Below are 14,258 nucleotides of genomic sequence, written 5' to 3'. Positions count from 1 at the left end.
GACTTTTCCGGTTTCATTACAACAAGGATTACTCTTTGCAATTTGTAACAGAGAGGAGAATGGTGCCCCTTCAACATGAAGAAAGTTGTAGGGCAATTCTTATTAAAACCAGGGAGGAAAAGTATCAGACAACTCAGTCCAAGACTGGAGTTGGAGGTGGGAAGGAAGGAGATCTAAACCAGCAATGTTCTCACAGAACAGTTCCTGCATTTTTCTACATTGGTAAATAAATGTGTTTATTCACATTACCTGGCCAAAAAAAAAAAAAAAAAAAAAAAGTATTATTGTAAATTCACAGTATTTCCAAATTCCAACTATTTTATTTTTCATCTTTTTATTATGAAAAATCACAAACATGCACAGAGAGAAGTGTGTAAGAAAACCCTGTGTCCTCACTGTACGGCATCAACAGTTATCAACGCAGGCCAGTCTTGTTCTTGTCTACCTTCCTGCTCACTGGATTAGTATGGAGCCATAACTGCACCTGTAATCACCCCAGTGAGCATGGTCATTTCAGAGTCAAGCTTTCCTCTTTCTTCTCTCAGTCCCATCCTCTCTGGGAAGTAATCTGAGGTCAGGAGAAAGTTGGAGGAGACAAGGAAATAATCTCCACTGGCATACAAACTGACTGAAAGGGAGAGAGGAAAGCCATGGAAATCAGGGAAAGATAAAGAGTGGGGCAAAGGTGCACCCCGGGGCATTGGCCCTTCTTCAACCCTTTCCAAAGGGAGTGGGTGAGACCTCTGGCAGGCAGGAGTGGGGCCTTTGAATGGTGAGGGAGTCCATGTCTAGGAGGGCAGAGAGGAAAATGGGGCAGCTTCTCAGGCGGAAGCACTTAAGATCTGCTGCTGACTCACTTTTTGGCACCTGGACTGAAAGGCACATTGTCCTCAGCTGTGAAGAGCTCTGGGGTGAGAAGAAGCAAGCACTTGGGCTGAGGAGAAGATGCATTCCCAGACCACCCATGTATGGTACTAAGGATATACTATTATTTGACTGACCTGAAACTGAGTTGTTTACTGCAACATGGTAAGTAAATTTCTAGAACCAGGTTGAAACAGAGCTGGGGCACTCCCCAACGTCCCCACAGCTCATGGTTTTAGGGATGGAAAAAGGAGATAATACAGCTTTTAAAGTACTTGGCATATCTATGGCAAGTTGGCAATTAGACAATAGCTGTGCTGCAGCCCAGGGCAAAAAGGCAATGATAGGCTTAAGACACTAGCCTTTCCTGAAGGGAAACTATACTGTCCCTAGGCAAAAGGGTGGATGATAGGCTTAAGATACTTTTCATAACAATGACAGATGGTACCCTGGGTCAGCATTTAAAATTAGGGAGACCGACTTCTGGCCAAGATGGAGGCCTAGACAGACACGCTGTGTCTCACTCCACAACTAAGGAATACAGCTATCTCAAAACTAGAGACAACCAAAAGTTTCAGAAAATCGAGTTGCATGGAAGTCCAACAAAGAAAGATAAAATAGGAAACAGTCATCCAGACAGGTAGGAGGGGCGGAGCCAGGGCGGAGAGGACACGGTGTGGTGGCTGCAGCAGCGGTGGCAGCAGCAAGCTGGCAGAAAGCATAATCAAACATTTAAAAAAGTCGAGCGGGACACCTGGGGAGCACTCCCAGCACCAGACCAGACCCCACAGCTCACAGTTCCAGGGCTGGGGACAATAAAGCCTCATTGCTTCTGACTGTGCAAACCAGTGGGGTTGGGGCAGAGAAAGAAACTGCCTGTCACTCAGCAGAGTCCACTTGTTTAAAGGACCTTCACGGTCCTAGAACATCTGCAGACCCACCCACTCTGGGAAAAAGAACCAGGGCAACAGAGAGGTGCCAGGCTCATATGGAAGTGGGAGAAATGCCTGGTAAAGGGGCGAGTGCTGAGCAAGTGGCATTGTTCCCTCTCAAACTCCTACCCAAACACAGCAACACAACGTGGTAAAATGGGTCGCCCTGTACTGACGAATACCTAAGGCTCCGCCCCTTACAACGTTACAGGTGTGACAGCTCTACTTAAGACACAGAGGCAAATAAACACAGTAGCCTGTAAAGATGAGGAAACCATGACATATGGCCTAAAATAGGGAACACATCAAGGTTTCAGTGGGAGAACGAAGCAATAAGGAGAGAGCCAACCTAACAAACGAGGAGACTGCCAACTTAACAAATGTAGAGTTTAAAACACTGGTGACAAAGATGCTCACAGACTTGACAGAACTGTTTAAGTATGGCAAATGCAGAAGGGAAAAAGTGAAGGCTATGATAAATGAAACAAAGAAAAATCCACACAAAACCAATGGTGAAGGGAAGGAAACCGGGGTTCAAATCAATGATTTGGAATATAAGGAAGAAGAAAACAGTCAACCAGTATAAATGAGGACACAAGAATTGAAAAAAATGAGAAGAGGCTTAGGAACCTCTGGGACAATTTTAAACGTGCCAACAGCCGAATCATAGGGGTGCCAGAAGGAGAAGAGGAAGAGCAAGAAATTGAAAGCTTATGTGAGAAAATAATGAAGGAAACACCCCAAATTTGGCAAAGGAAATAAACATACAAGTCCAGGAAGCACAGAGTCCTACATAATCTATATCCAAGACACATCATAATTAAAACGCCAAAGGTAAAAGATAAAGAGAGAATCTGAAAAGCAGCAAGAGAAGAAAAGAGGGTTACCTATAAAGGGGTGCCTATAAGACTACCAGCTGATTTCTCAAAAGAAACTTTGTAGGCAAGAAGTGACTGGCAAGTATTCAATGTGATGAAAAGCAAGGACTTACAACCAAGACTACTCTATCCAGCAAAGCTATCATTTAAAATGGAAGGGTAGATAAAGTGTTTCCCAGACAAGGTAAAGCTAAAGGAGTTCATAATCACCAAGCCATTATTATATGAAATGTTAAAGGGATTTATTTAAGAAAAAGATCAACACTATGAACATTAAAATGACAACAAACTCACAACTATCAACACCTGAATTTAAAAAATAAAAACAAAAACAAACTAAAAAAACAACCAGAACAGAATCATAGGGGTGGGGATCATTTGCAGGGTTATCAGCTGGGAAGGAGAATGGGGGAGAAATGGAGAAATGGTGCAGGGGTTAAGAAGCATAATTGGTTGGTACAAAATAGACAGGGGGAAGTTAAGAATAATATAGGAAAGGATGAAGCCTAAGAACTTATATGCACGACCCGTGGACATGACCTACGGGGGGTGGGAGTATTGGAGGGAAGGTGGGTACTGGGAAAAGGGGAGCAAAGGAAAAGAAATTGAGACTATTGTAAAAACATAATCAATAAAATATAAAGAAAATAAAATTAGGGAGACCATGACGATAAACAGAGCGAAGCCACACAGTCTTAAAGAGTATAGATGGGAGTTTGCTAGGAGGTCTGATGTGTAGGAGAGACAGCCATGATGTAGCAGGCAGGCAGCTTTGTAGGAGAGCTGGTTCACCATGGGAGAGGGCCATGTGGGCGGAGTAAGTGTTAAAGAGAAAGGAGGAGTAGCCATAAGGAAGGAGCTGTGAGCTGAAAGGGGATTTGGCCATGCTGCCTGTAATGAAGTAGCAGCTATTCAGTTTGTAGTGAAACTAGTCCATGGTGAGAAGGAAGGAGCAGCTATGCAGTTTGTAGTTAGGATTCGGCCATGCGGCCTGGGGTGGTAGGAAAGCAGACATCCTGCTGCTTTGACTGTGCCTGCCCCAGCTGACTGCAAAGCCACCAACGACTCTGCAGACCTAGGCTCTATCTGAACTCTTGGAACTCGGGATATAAGGAGAGGACACTCTCTTAGGACTTGTGCCTTTCCTGGACTTCACCATGACCCAGTGTAACATGGCACATGCTTTTCTGGACTACTATATGGAGGCTGAAAACAATGTACCCCAGATCCTGAAGGAGAGAGCTGACAGATAGGAATGGGGAGCTATTGGGCTTTGTTTTGGTTTGTAGCCTTTGGGGGGCAAGGGGAGTGCTGGGTCTTGGAGGAGAACACGGCTCAAGCTAAAGTGCTTCCAGCCCCCCGCAAGGGTGGAATATTGTAAATAAATACTGGTTTTTCTCAACACTAATTGTTGGGTCATACACCAAGGCGCCATGTGAAATGTGCCCTGCTTTGTTCGGGTCAGCCTCCCCTGTTTTACTTCTAACACATGGTGGCTACTTGCACAGTAGACACACCTATGCATCCAGTCATCCATTAATAAAAGCCAGAAAAAGCAATGGGTTGACTGGATGGGCACTAAACCATTGCCTCCATATCACATTGTATTGAAAGTTGACACTGAGCAGGAATGTGTTACTTAATCTTTCCAGTCGGGTTCTATTCCATGGAGTTGGTTATAGAACATCACCCAAAAAATAAAGATGAATCTAAGAAAGTTGTTATTAAAGTCTAATTTTATGAGGCTGAAAATGTCCAAAAAAAAGCAGATCTTATTAAAAAGAAAAACTCTTTGTCACCTATTTCATGTTTTTACTCAATCAAAAGTTCTAAATTTGACATTAAACAACTTTGCTTTGAATATTTTTCTAAAGGTACTCTGGCTCCCCAGCCCCACCTCCCCTGCCTTTCATTTTGACAATCAGGGAGTTTCCTGATCAAAACTTGACTTCTCTCAAATTTTTCTAAATTTCCCCTCTCCTCACACTCCAGTGTTTAGAATATCTGAAAAAAATCCTATTAATACTTTAATTTTAAGTATATTTTATTGATTATGTTGTTAGAGTTGTCCCAATTCTTTACCTTTTGCTCCCCTCGTCCCAGTACCCCCCCTTCCCTCCAGCAATCCCACCCCCTTAGTTCATGTCCATGGGTCATGCATATAAGTTCTTTGGTTTCACCCTTTTCTATATTATTCTTAACTTCCCCCTGTCTATTTTGTACCAACCAATTGTGCTTCTTAATCCCTGAACCATATCACCATTACTCTCCCTCCCCCTCCCCCTCCCAGCTCATAAACCTCCAAATGATACCAATACCTATGATTCTTTTCCTATTCTGGTTCCCTAGTTGGATTTTTTTATTTTTTAGATTCAGGTGTTAATAGTTGTGAGTTTGTTGCCCTTTTAATGTTCATAGTATTGATCTTTTTCTTTTCTTTTTTAAAGTATATTTTATTATGTTGTTACAGTAGTTCCAATGTTTTTCTCCTTTGCTCCCCTCTGCCCAGTACCCCCCTTTCCTCCAGCAATCCAACCCCCCTTAGTTCATGTCCTAGGGTTGTGCATATAAGTTCTTTGGTTTCACCCTTTTCTATATTATTCTTAACATCCCCAATCTATTTTGTACCAACTGATTATGCTTCTTAATCTCTGCACCATATCCCCACTTCTCCCCCCTCCCCCCTCCCAGCTGATAACCCTCCAAATGATCCTCATACCTATGATTCTTTTCCTATTCTGGTTTGCTAAGTTGGATTTTGTTTTTAATTTTTAGATTCAGTTGTTGATAGTTGTAAGTTTGTTGTCATTTTAGTGTTCATAGTTTTGATCTTCTGTTTAAGTAAGTCCCTTTGACATTTCACATAATAATGGCTTGGTGATGATAAACTCCTTTAGCTTTATCTTGTCTGGGAAGCACTTCATCTCCCCTTCCATTCCAAATGATAGCTTTGCTGGATATAGTAGTCTTGGTTGTAGGTCCTTGCTTTTCATCACATTGAATACTTCTTGCCAGTCCCTTCTTGCCTGCAGTTTCTTTTGAGAAATCAGCTGATAGTCTTATAGACATCCCTTTGTAGGTAACTCTCTGCTTTTCTCTTGTTGCTTTTCAGATTATCTCTTTATCTTTCACCTTTGGCATTTTAATGATGATGTGTCTTGGTGTGGACCTCATTGGATCTAGCTTCTTTAGGACTCTGTGCTTCCTGGACTTGTATGTTTATTTCCTTTGCCAAATTTGGGGTGTTTCCTTCATTATTTTTTCACATAAGCTTTCAATTTCTTGCTCTTCCTCTTCTCCTTCTGGCACCCCTATGATTCGGCTGTTAGCACGTTTGAAGTTGTCCTAGAGGTTCCCAAACCTCTCATTTTTTCAATTCTTCTTTCCTCATTCTGTACTGGTTGACTGTTTTCTTCTTCCTTATATTCCAAATCATCTATTTGAACCTTGGTTTCCTTCTCTTTACCATTGGTTTTGTGTGGATTTTTTTTGTTTGTTTCATTTATCATAGCCTTCACTTTTTTCCTTTATGCATCTGTCATACTTAAGCAATTCTGTCAAGCCTGTGAGCAACCTTATCACCAGTGTTTTGAATGCCGTGTCTGTTAGGTTGGCTCTCTCCTCATCTGTTAGGTTGGCTATCTCCTCATTGCTCAGTTCTCCCACTGGAACTTTGATGTGTTCCCTCTTTTGGGCCATACTTCTATGTCTCCTCATCTTGACAGGTTCCTGTGTTTGTTTGCCCCTGTGTCTTAGTTAGAGCTTCACACCTGTTAGTTGCAGGAGGCAGAGCTTTAGGTATTCGTCAGTACAGGGTGATCTGTTTCACCACTTTGTGGCGCTGTATGTGGAGAAGGGGTCTAAGAGGGAACAATGCTATTTGTTCAGCACTCATGCCTTTTCCAGGCACTTCTTCCACTTCCGTATGGGACTGGCACCTCTCAAGCTGTTGCCCTAGCCATGGTTCCCAGAGTGGGTAGGTCTCTGGACATTCTAGGACCATGGGGGCCCTTTAACACCTGAGTGCCATGCGTAATTTGAAATTTGGATCAACATGAGAAAAAGTTATATCAATATATAACCTGAGGTACAAAAAAAGAGAACAAAACATAAAATACAAATAATTCCATTGTTATTTACATTTATAGCCATGAAAAAAATTTGCTGGGAGCGACGCTGGCACTTTTGGGAAAACTTATCAGTGTCTCTCACAGCGACATTGGCATTCAAAGGATTAAACAAGCGAACTCTACTGGGAGACTGACAGTTTCTTCCTCCACCCCAACCCCCACTGGTTTGTACAGTCAGAAGAAATGAGGCTTTATTTCCCTCGGGGCCAAACTGTGAGCTGTTGGGTCTTGTCTGGTGCTGGGAGTGCTCCCCAGGTGCCCCTCCCTACTTTTTAAAATGTGTAACTGCACTTTCCACTGACCTGTCATTGCCACTGCTGCCGCCAGCACACTGCATCCTCTCCGCCCTCACTCAGCCCCTCCTACCCATCTGGATGAATATTTCTTCTTTATATCTTTGTTGGACTTCCCTGCAGCTTGATTTTCTGGAACTTTTGGTTGTCTCTAGTTTTGAAATAGTTGTATTCCTTCTTAGTTGTGGAGGGAGATGCAGTGTGTCTTTCTAGGCCTCCATCTTGGCCTGAAGTCTCCCTATTAATACTTTTAGATGTCAAATTGCACAACAACACAATTGTCCTGCCTCAGCTTCTGTCACATGCACCTTTCAAACCTAAGATACATTTATGAATTAGTCTAATCTCAACTTCTACTCAAAGCCTGGATTTCAAGACCTATTTCTATTTAGCTCTTGGACTCTGCCTGGGGAAGGGTGAATGATAATGAGATAATAGAGGAATATAGTGTAAAATTCTGGTCTTTTTGAGGAATTTGTTAAGCTGTTTAGTCAGATAAGATGATATTATAGCAATAAAATACCAGTAACAATATTTTCATTTTATATAATGCTCTGCTGTTTTTCAGGTCTGTTCATGTTCCTTTGCTCTAAAGTAGTCCTGTGGTGTAGATATTATCTCCATTTCCCACATAAAGAAACTGGGATTATTAAGTATCTTCATCAAGATTTCCCAGGTCATCGAACCCACTCCAGACCCTAACTCTCACCTATAGGCTAATCACTTCCAAATGTATTTCAGATCCCAAACCTCTGTCCTACAAAAGCCAAACATTTCTGTAAAATTACCTACTGGTCAATTTCATTTGGGTGTCTCATAGGCAGGTGGGAATATGAAGGACAATTAGCACCAGGTCACTGTATCCTATTGCAGGCAGTGGTACTATGAGCTACTTGGTAGCACCAGGGCACAGATGATATGCATACTGGACCCTCAAAAAGTGTTTGCTGCACAAGTGATTTAATAAGTGAGTGAGAGAGTGGAAGTGGGTCATCCTCAATGCTTCCTCCACTCTTTATGTATTGGAAGATTAATTGGTCATAAAGTCCTGCTGTTTCAACATCATAAATCTCTCTCAAATCCTTTCCTCCTTTACAATCCTCACTTTGCCTCCCTTACTAGACTGTGTCAAAGCTAAAATGAGATTAATACATGTAAAAGTGTTTTGCAAAGAATAAACTTCTGGGGAGTAAAGGATGAATCCCTTGTGACCCTGTGACTAAACAAACCAGCCCCAGTTTGCCTATACCATTGCCTTCAGGCTAAGAGATTGTCTTCCTGATCTTCGATTTTTTCTGAGATGGCTTCCAGAGGCCCATTGCTTAGTTTGTATGCAAATACTACCCATCACCATGGGCCAATCTAGCACCTCACATAGACCCTTATGCTGCTTGCTGCTGCTTGTTTTTTATGGATAATCCAGCTCCTGAGAAGGGATTCAAGTTTCATAGCCTCCACAGCTCCTTATGCAACTTTGAGCATATAATAAGTGTTTAATAAATGCTTACTGCTCGAGAGGTCAGTTCTCCTCCCCATTAGCCTGAGTTTCTGTCAGATTTTTATTCCTTATTCTGCTTATACCAGGAACATTTCTTCCTAAGAAATCTGACAAAGGAAAATCATCTGCATTAGACTACAATTTGGAATTTCTAAGAAGTTGCTCATTCTGGTAAACCAGGGCAGGAGTGCCAGATCTGACAGACTGAAATTGTCAAGTTTTACATATATAGTGCTCATAGACATACACCTAAAACAATGTGTAATATTAAAACTTAGAGCACAATAACAATCATAGAACTAAGAAAAAAGTGTGTATATGTCAATGAGTTCCTCATCTTTATCTGCTATAGTCCATCAGTCATCAGATCTCACGGATTCTCTCTTTGAAATAAGTGTTAGACATGTCATTTCCTTTCCACACTTTGTCACCATTTCAGTCCTGGCCTTGCACAGTCCACCTATCTTCACTGCCTCAGCTTCTTTTTTTTGTTTTCTCCCCTCCTCCCAATACCCACCTTCCCTCCATCAATCCCACCCTCTAGGTTCATATCCATGGGTCATGCATATAAGTTCTTTGGCTTCACCCTTTCCTGTATTATTCTGAACTTTCTCTGGTCTATTTTATATCAATCAATTACGCTTCTTAGTCCCTGTGCCATTTCCCCATTTCTCCCCCTTCCCCCTCCCAGCTGATAACCCTGCAAATGATCCCCACATCTATGATTCTGGTTGTTTGCTTAGTTTTGTTTTGTTTTTAGTTTTTAGATTTAGTTGTTGACAGTTGTGAATTTGTTGTCATTTTTGCCTCAGCTTCTTAACTGGACTCTTGCCCTCTCATCAATCCTTACTCCAATTCAGTTTACCCTCAGTCCCAGAAAACTCCCCCAAACACGATTTCATCGAACTATCCTGCTACCCCAAATCCATACCTCCAGGGTCTCCCTAGGATTCACAAGGACAAGGCACATTGCTAGGATTCACATCCTCATCCAGATGCTACATTTGCAATAACTTCTATTTCTTTATTTAATTAAAAAACATTTAAAATTGATTTCAGAGAGAGAAAGGAAGGGGAAGAAAGTGAAACATTTATTTGTTGTTTCACTTATTTATGCATTTATTGGTTGAGTCTTTTTTTAAATAAAGTTTTATACATACATTTTATTATTTTTTTAAATCCTCACCCAAGGACATAGTTACTGATTTTTATTTTTTAGAAAGAGGGAGAGACAGACAGAAATATTGATGTAAGAAAGAAACATCAATTGGTTGCCTCCGGTACATGTCCTGACCTGGAATCAAACTCGCAAACCTTTTGATAGAACAACACTCCAATCACCTGAGCCCCTGGCCAGGGCCATTGGTTGAGTCTTGTATGTGCCCTGACCGGGGATCAAATTTACAACCTTGGCATATCAGGCCGGTGCTCTAACCAATTGAGCTACCTGGACAGGTTTTTTTTTAAATATTTTTTTTGCAAGAATTTTTAAATCTAGTCTACCCTCTTGTCTAACCTCTCTGACTCTTCTTCACAGGGGGTGACCATGGGCTGCCCCTTAAAACCTGGAAAGTTGTCATCCACAATTTACATGGTTAAAGCTCTACACTTGGTGGTAACTGGCATGCCTAAATCAAGAAAAGGCCTGCTCTGTTGATGAGTGACTGAGGAGCTGGGGGTGACCCAAAACTCCAACCAAAATCTGGAATCAATATCAGGAAAATAGAATTAAAAAGTGATTGTAGGAGACAGGGATGATGTGGCTGCGGGTGCCTCATCCTGGTTTGGGACACTGCCTTCATGTCTGGGACAGTGGAGCTACCCATTCTGGCAGACCTGAAAGAGTGGGAGGTGAAAGTCAGTCCTGCTGTACTTAAAGCTGTGGTGCATCACTATGGAGTTTAGTGCAATAAACCCAGAAGGAGCTCATGCTGTGCTGCTGGGAAGAGAAAGACCTGCAGCAGTGTTTAGAGAAAGGCAAGCTTGTCAACAGTGCACAGATAAAACGTCACTGTGCAGAGCCTTTTACAAACAACTGAACCTGCATTGATTATTCCAGCCTGCAGCTATTCTGTTGCTGTCATAAATGGCAGGCAAAGTTTTACATGAGTGTGTGCTGGACAAGTTGGGCTGGGTGTGACCTGACCTGGGAGAGCTGTCCAGGATCACCAAAGTGAAAACACATGACCTTTACTAGATAATCCCTATCACTCAAGATCAAGACCGGAGCCCAACTTGGAGGTAGAAGGAGATCTAAAGCCTGCCAAACTCGGCAGCTGCCTTTTTTCTGGACCACGTAAATATGAGTCCATGGCTTACACTCAGTCACATGCCCAGACAATGACAGATAAAAACTCAAGCAGTTTGCATCAACTGATAAGAGTTCTTTCTGGGATCACAAATATTAACAAAAAAGTTAATTTATGTGACTTGGCAGTTGTTCTATACCATTCCTGACCATTAAAAAATTTAAAGGAAAAAATAGTGACTGTAATTTGGCAAGTAGAAGCAAACAAGGAAGCTTATTTAGAGAAAAAGTGTGACTAAAAGGGAACCTAAGAAGCAAGGAGTGGACAACAGCCATCTGTTAAGTCAACCAGAATGTCTATCCATGTCTGTTGATCGGGAAAGTGCTAGTTAGGCTCTATACTAGAGAACACTGTAGTCACCTAGCAATCCCCTTCACTAGGTCATGATCCCAGAGCAGTCTCCTAGCAGCTCAGTTTCCCGTGGAATGGGCCCAGGTCAGTCAGGCCAGCTACCATTATAGTTTCCCTTGTAACTCAATGCATTGTTTACATGTGTGACTCAGTCTTGGTGAGTCTGGTTAAGGAGAGACCACTGCTGAGAAACGAAGCCACTTCCACTCCAATAATAATAATTAACAAATAAAATAAATCAAATTCCTAAGCCTGAGAAAGAGCTTCAGGACCATGCTGAAGTGACCTCATAGTGAACAGTGTGCTCACCTCTTGGGCACAGTCCCTGCATCACTCTGTGCTGAGGGCACCACTGTAAAACCACATGGCTACCCTGGCTGGTGTGGCTCAGTGTATTGAACACTGGCCTGTGAACCAAAGGGTCGCCGGTTCAATTCCTAGTCAGGGCACATGCCTGGGTTGCGTGCCAGGTCCCCAGTTGGGGGAGCGTGAGAGGCAACCAGACAGTGATGTTTCGCTCCCTCTCTTTCTCCCTCCCTACCCCTCTCTCTAAAAATAAATAAATAAAATCTTAAAAAAAAAACAAACCACATGACAACATTCTCTTCATGCGGACTCCATTTTCTCTCCAGCTACCCCTACCCTTGGGGGCTCTCTAGGCAATTTTCACTTGTTTTATAAAACCTCTTCCACTGTCCCTCCTGGTTTTCCTCATATCTCCCTAGAATCACCTGCTTTAGAAAGTAACGCCAAACAAATGCTCTTGTATGCTGGGCATGTGCCCATTGTAACACTACAACATCTGTCCATGGGTTCTGACGTCTCCATTTGGGGGTTATACAGATAACTCAGACTTCATTTGGGCAATACTAAAGAACAAGCTAAACCACACCCATGAGTGACCCTAAATCCTCTTTCTTGTTCATGTCCTCAATCTAACAGGTTACCAGACCTCATCTCTCCATGTTCCCCTCACATTTTTCTGCTTTCCCTTTCACCACAGGCCCTTAAAATTGCTCAGTTAGACTGTGATGATAATCTTCTAACTGATCTCCCTGCTCTAGTCCTATTGTTCTCAAATGCATCCTCCAGGTTAATGCTAAAATGACCATTTTTTGGGTACAACTCTGTCCATGTTATTCTCCTGCTTAAAACAACTCAATGGATTCCCTACCTATGAGATAGTCCAATCAGACCATTATGTTGTGCAAGCCCACTGATGACTGGACCCAAAACTTCTTTTGCAGCCTCATCTCATACCTCTCTCCAGTAAACCAGTCTTATCCTAGCTAGGTCACATGACTTCATTCTTACTTGCCTTTGTCCATTTCTGAAATTTCTTCTTGTCTATCCCAACCTTCTACATTCTCCTGGATTACTAGTCTTCAGATCTAGCTCGTGTCACTTCCTCCAAGAAGCCCTTGGTGACCCACCAAAGTGGAGTTCATCATCCTCTGTGAGGCCATTATACTATTATTAAACTCTACATACTGCAGGGCAATGGTTTATTTCCTGGACCCTCTTTCTTATAGTGACTTCCCAGAGGCAGAAATTGGACCTCACTTTTGTATTAAAAGCATCTAGCAAAGTGCTTGGCTCAGGGTAATGACCTAACAAAGGTTACATTAAATAGTAACAAGGAACCCATTGCCTTGACATTGCTCCTGGTTCTGCCAATTGCCAGTTTTCACCTCTCTAAACTTCTGTTCCTTCAGTTGTGAAATGGAGATAATTGTAGTAGGATTTTTGTAAAGATGGAATGAAATAATACACATAAACAGGACAGTACCTGGGGCTTATAACTCAATAAATGCTAGGCATTCTATTATTATCCCTCTGGACCTAGTATATTAAAAAAAAAAAAAAAAAAACAGCAACTCTATGTAACATATCTAACGAGCTGATCCCACTGATATCACCCTATAAACGACTGAAGTACTTTGTGTAGTATTCATTTTAAAATTTATATTCTGCTTATATTTGTCGATGTCCTAATTGTTTTCTAATATTTTATTTATTTTTAGAGATAGGGAAAGGAAAGGAGAAAGAGAGGGAGAGAAATATTGATGTGTAAGAGAAACATCGATAGACTGCCTCTTGTACTCTCCCCAACTGGGGACTGAGCCTGCAACCCAGGCATGCACCCTGATGGGGAATTTAATTGGCACACTTACGCTTTGGGGAAAGATGCTCAACCAAGTGAGCCACACCAGTCAGGGCATCTCCTGACTAATTCTTAAACTTTGGAGAACTGGGATGCATCTTACGCTTCGTGGTAGGCAGAATTCTAAGATAACCCCACTTGCCCCTCATCCTTGTAATTTCTTCTCCCACTTTGAATGTGGATGAAATCTGTGAATGTGACATTACTCCTGCGATCATGGTACATGGCACAGTTGACTTCAAGAAAGTGAGATTACCCAGGTGGGCCTGACCTAATCACAATGAATCATTAAAAGTGGAGTTTTCTCTGGCTAGAGACAGAAGAAAAAGTCAAAGATTCAAAGCAAATGAGAGACTGGACATACCTTTGCTGGCCTGAAGGTAGAGGGGGCCCTGTGAAAAGGACCTGAAAGCAACACATGGGACCAGAGAGCAACACCCTACTGACAATAGACAAGAAAATGGGAACCTCATTACATAATTGCAAGAAACTGGATTCTGCTGATAATATGAATGCCTCCAGACAGGAATTCCATTTGGCCAACATCTGGATTCTAGCTTAATGACACCCTGAGCAGAGACCTGGCTATGCCTAGCTAGACTTTGAACCTGCAGAACCATGAGCTGATAGTTGGGTGATGTTTGAAGCCTTTGTTTGTGATAATTTTTGTTACACATCAATAAAAAACTAATACTTCTTAATGCCTTAAGTATTGAGCAAAACATTATTTAACATAACACTCAATAAATATTCATTGAGAAAACATTAATAATTGAAATAATTTTACCACCAGTAAGGTCAAAATGTCAACTGGCCTTCTCTTTTATCAAAATAAAAAC

The 14,258-nt window shown here is 41.9% G+C and overlaps 1 protein-coding gene and 1 pseudogene across 1 annotated transcript in view; one reads left to right on the top strand and one right to left on the bottom strand.

The window, feature by feature from the left end:
• Positions 1–14,258, bottom strand: part of LOC150012389 (uncharacterized) — a 143,093-nt gene that overhangs the window by 31,857 nt on the left and 96,978 nt on the right. The window lies entirely within an intron of this gene.
• On the top strand, positions 10,396–11,052 carry LOC150012390 (NADH dehydrogenase [ubiquinone] 1 alpha subcomplex subunit 8 pseudogene; annotated as a pseudogene).

Source organism: Furipterus horrens, unplaced genomic scaffold, assembly GCF_987537825.1.
Source record: "Furipterus horrens unplaced genomic scaffold, mFurHor1.1.pri manual_scaffold_4, whole genome shotgun sequence".
Classification (NCBI taxonomy): domain Eukaryota; kingdom Metazoa; phylum Chordata; class Mammalia; order Chiroptera; family Furipteridae; genus Furipterus; species Furipterus horrens.
Note: the sequence above shows the minus strand (reverse complement) of the source record. Positions and strands in the feature narration are given on the sequence as shown.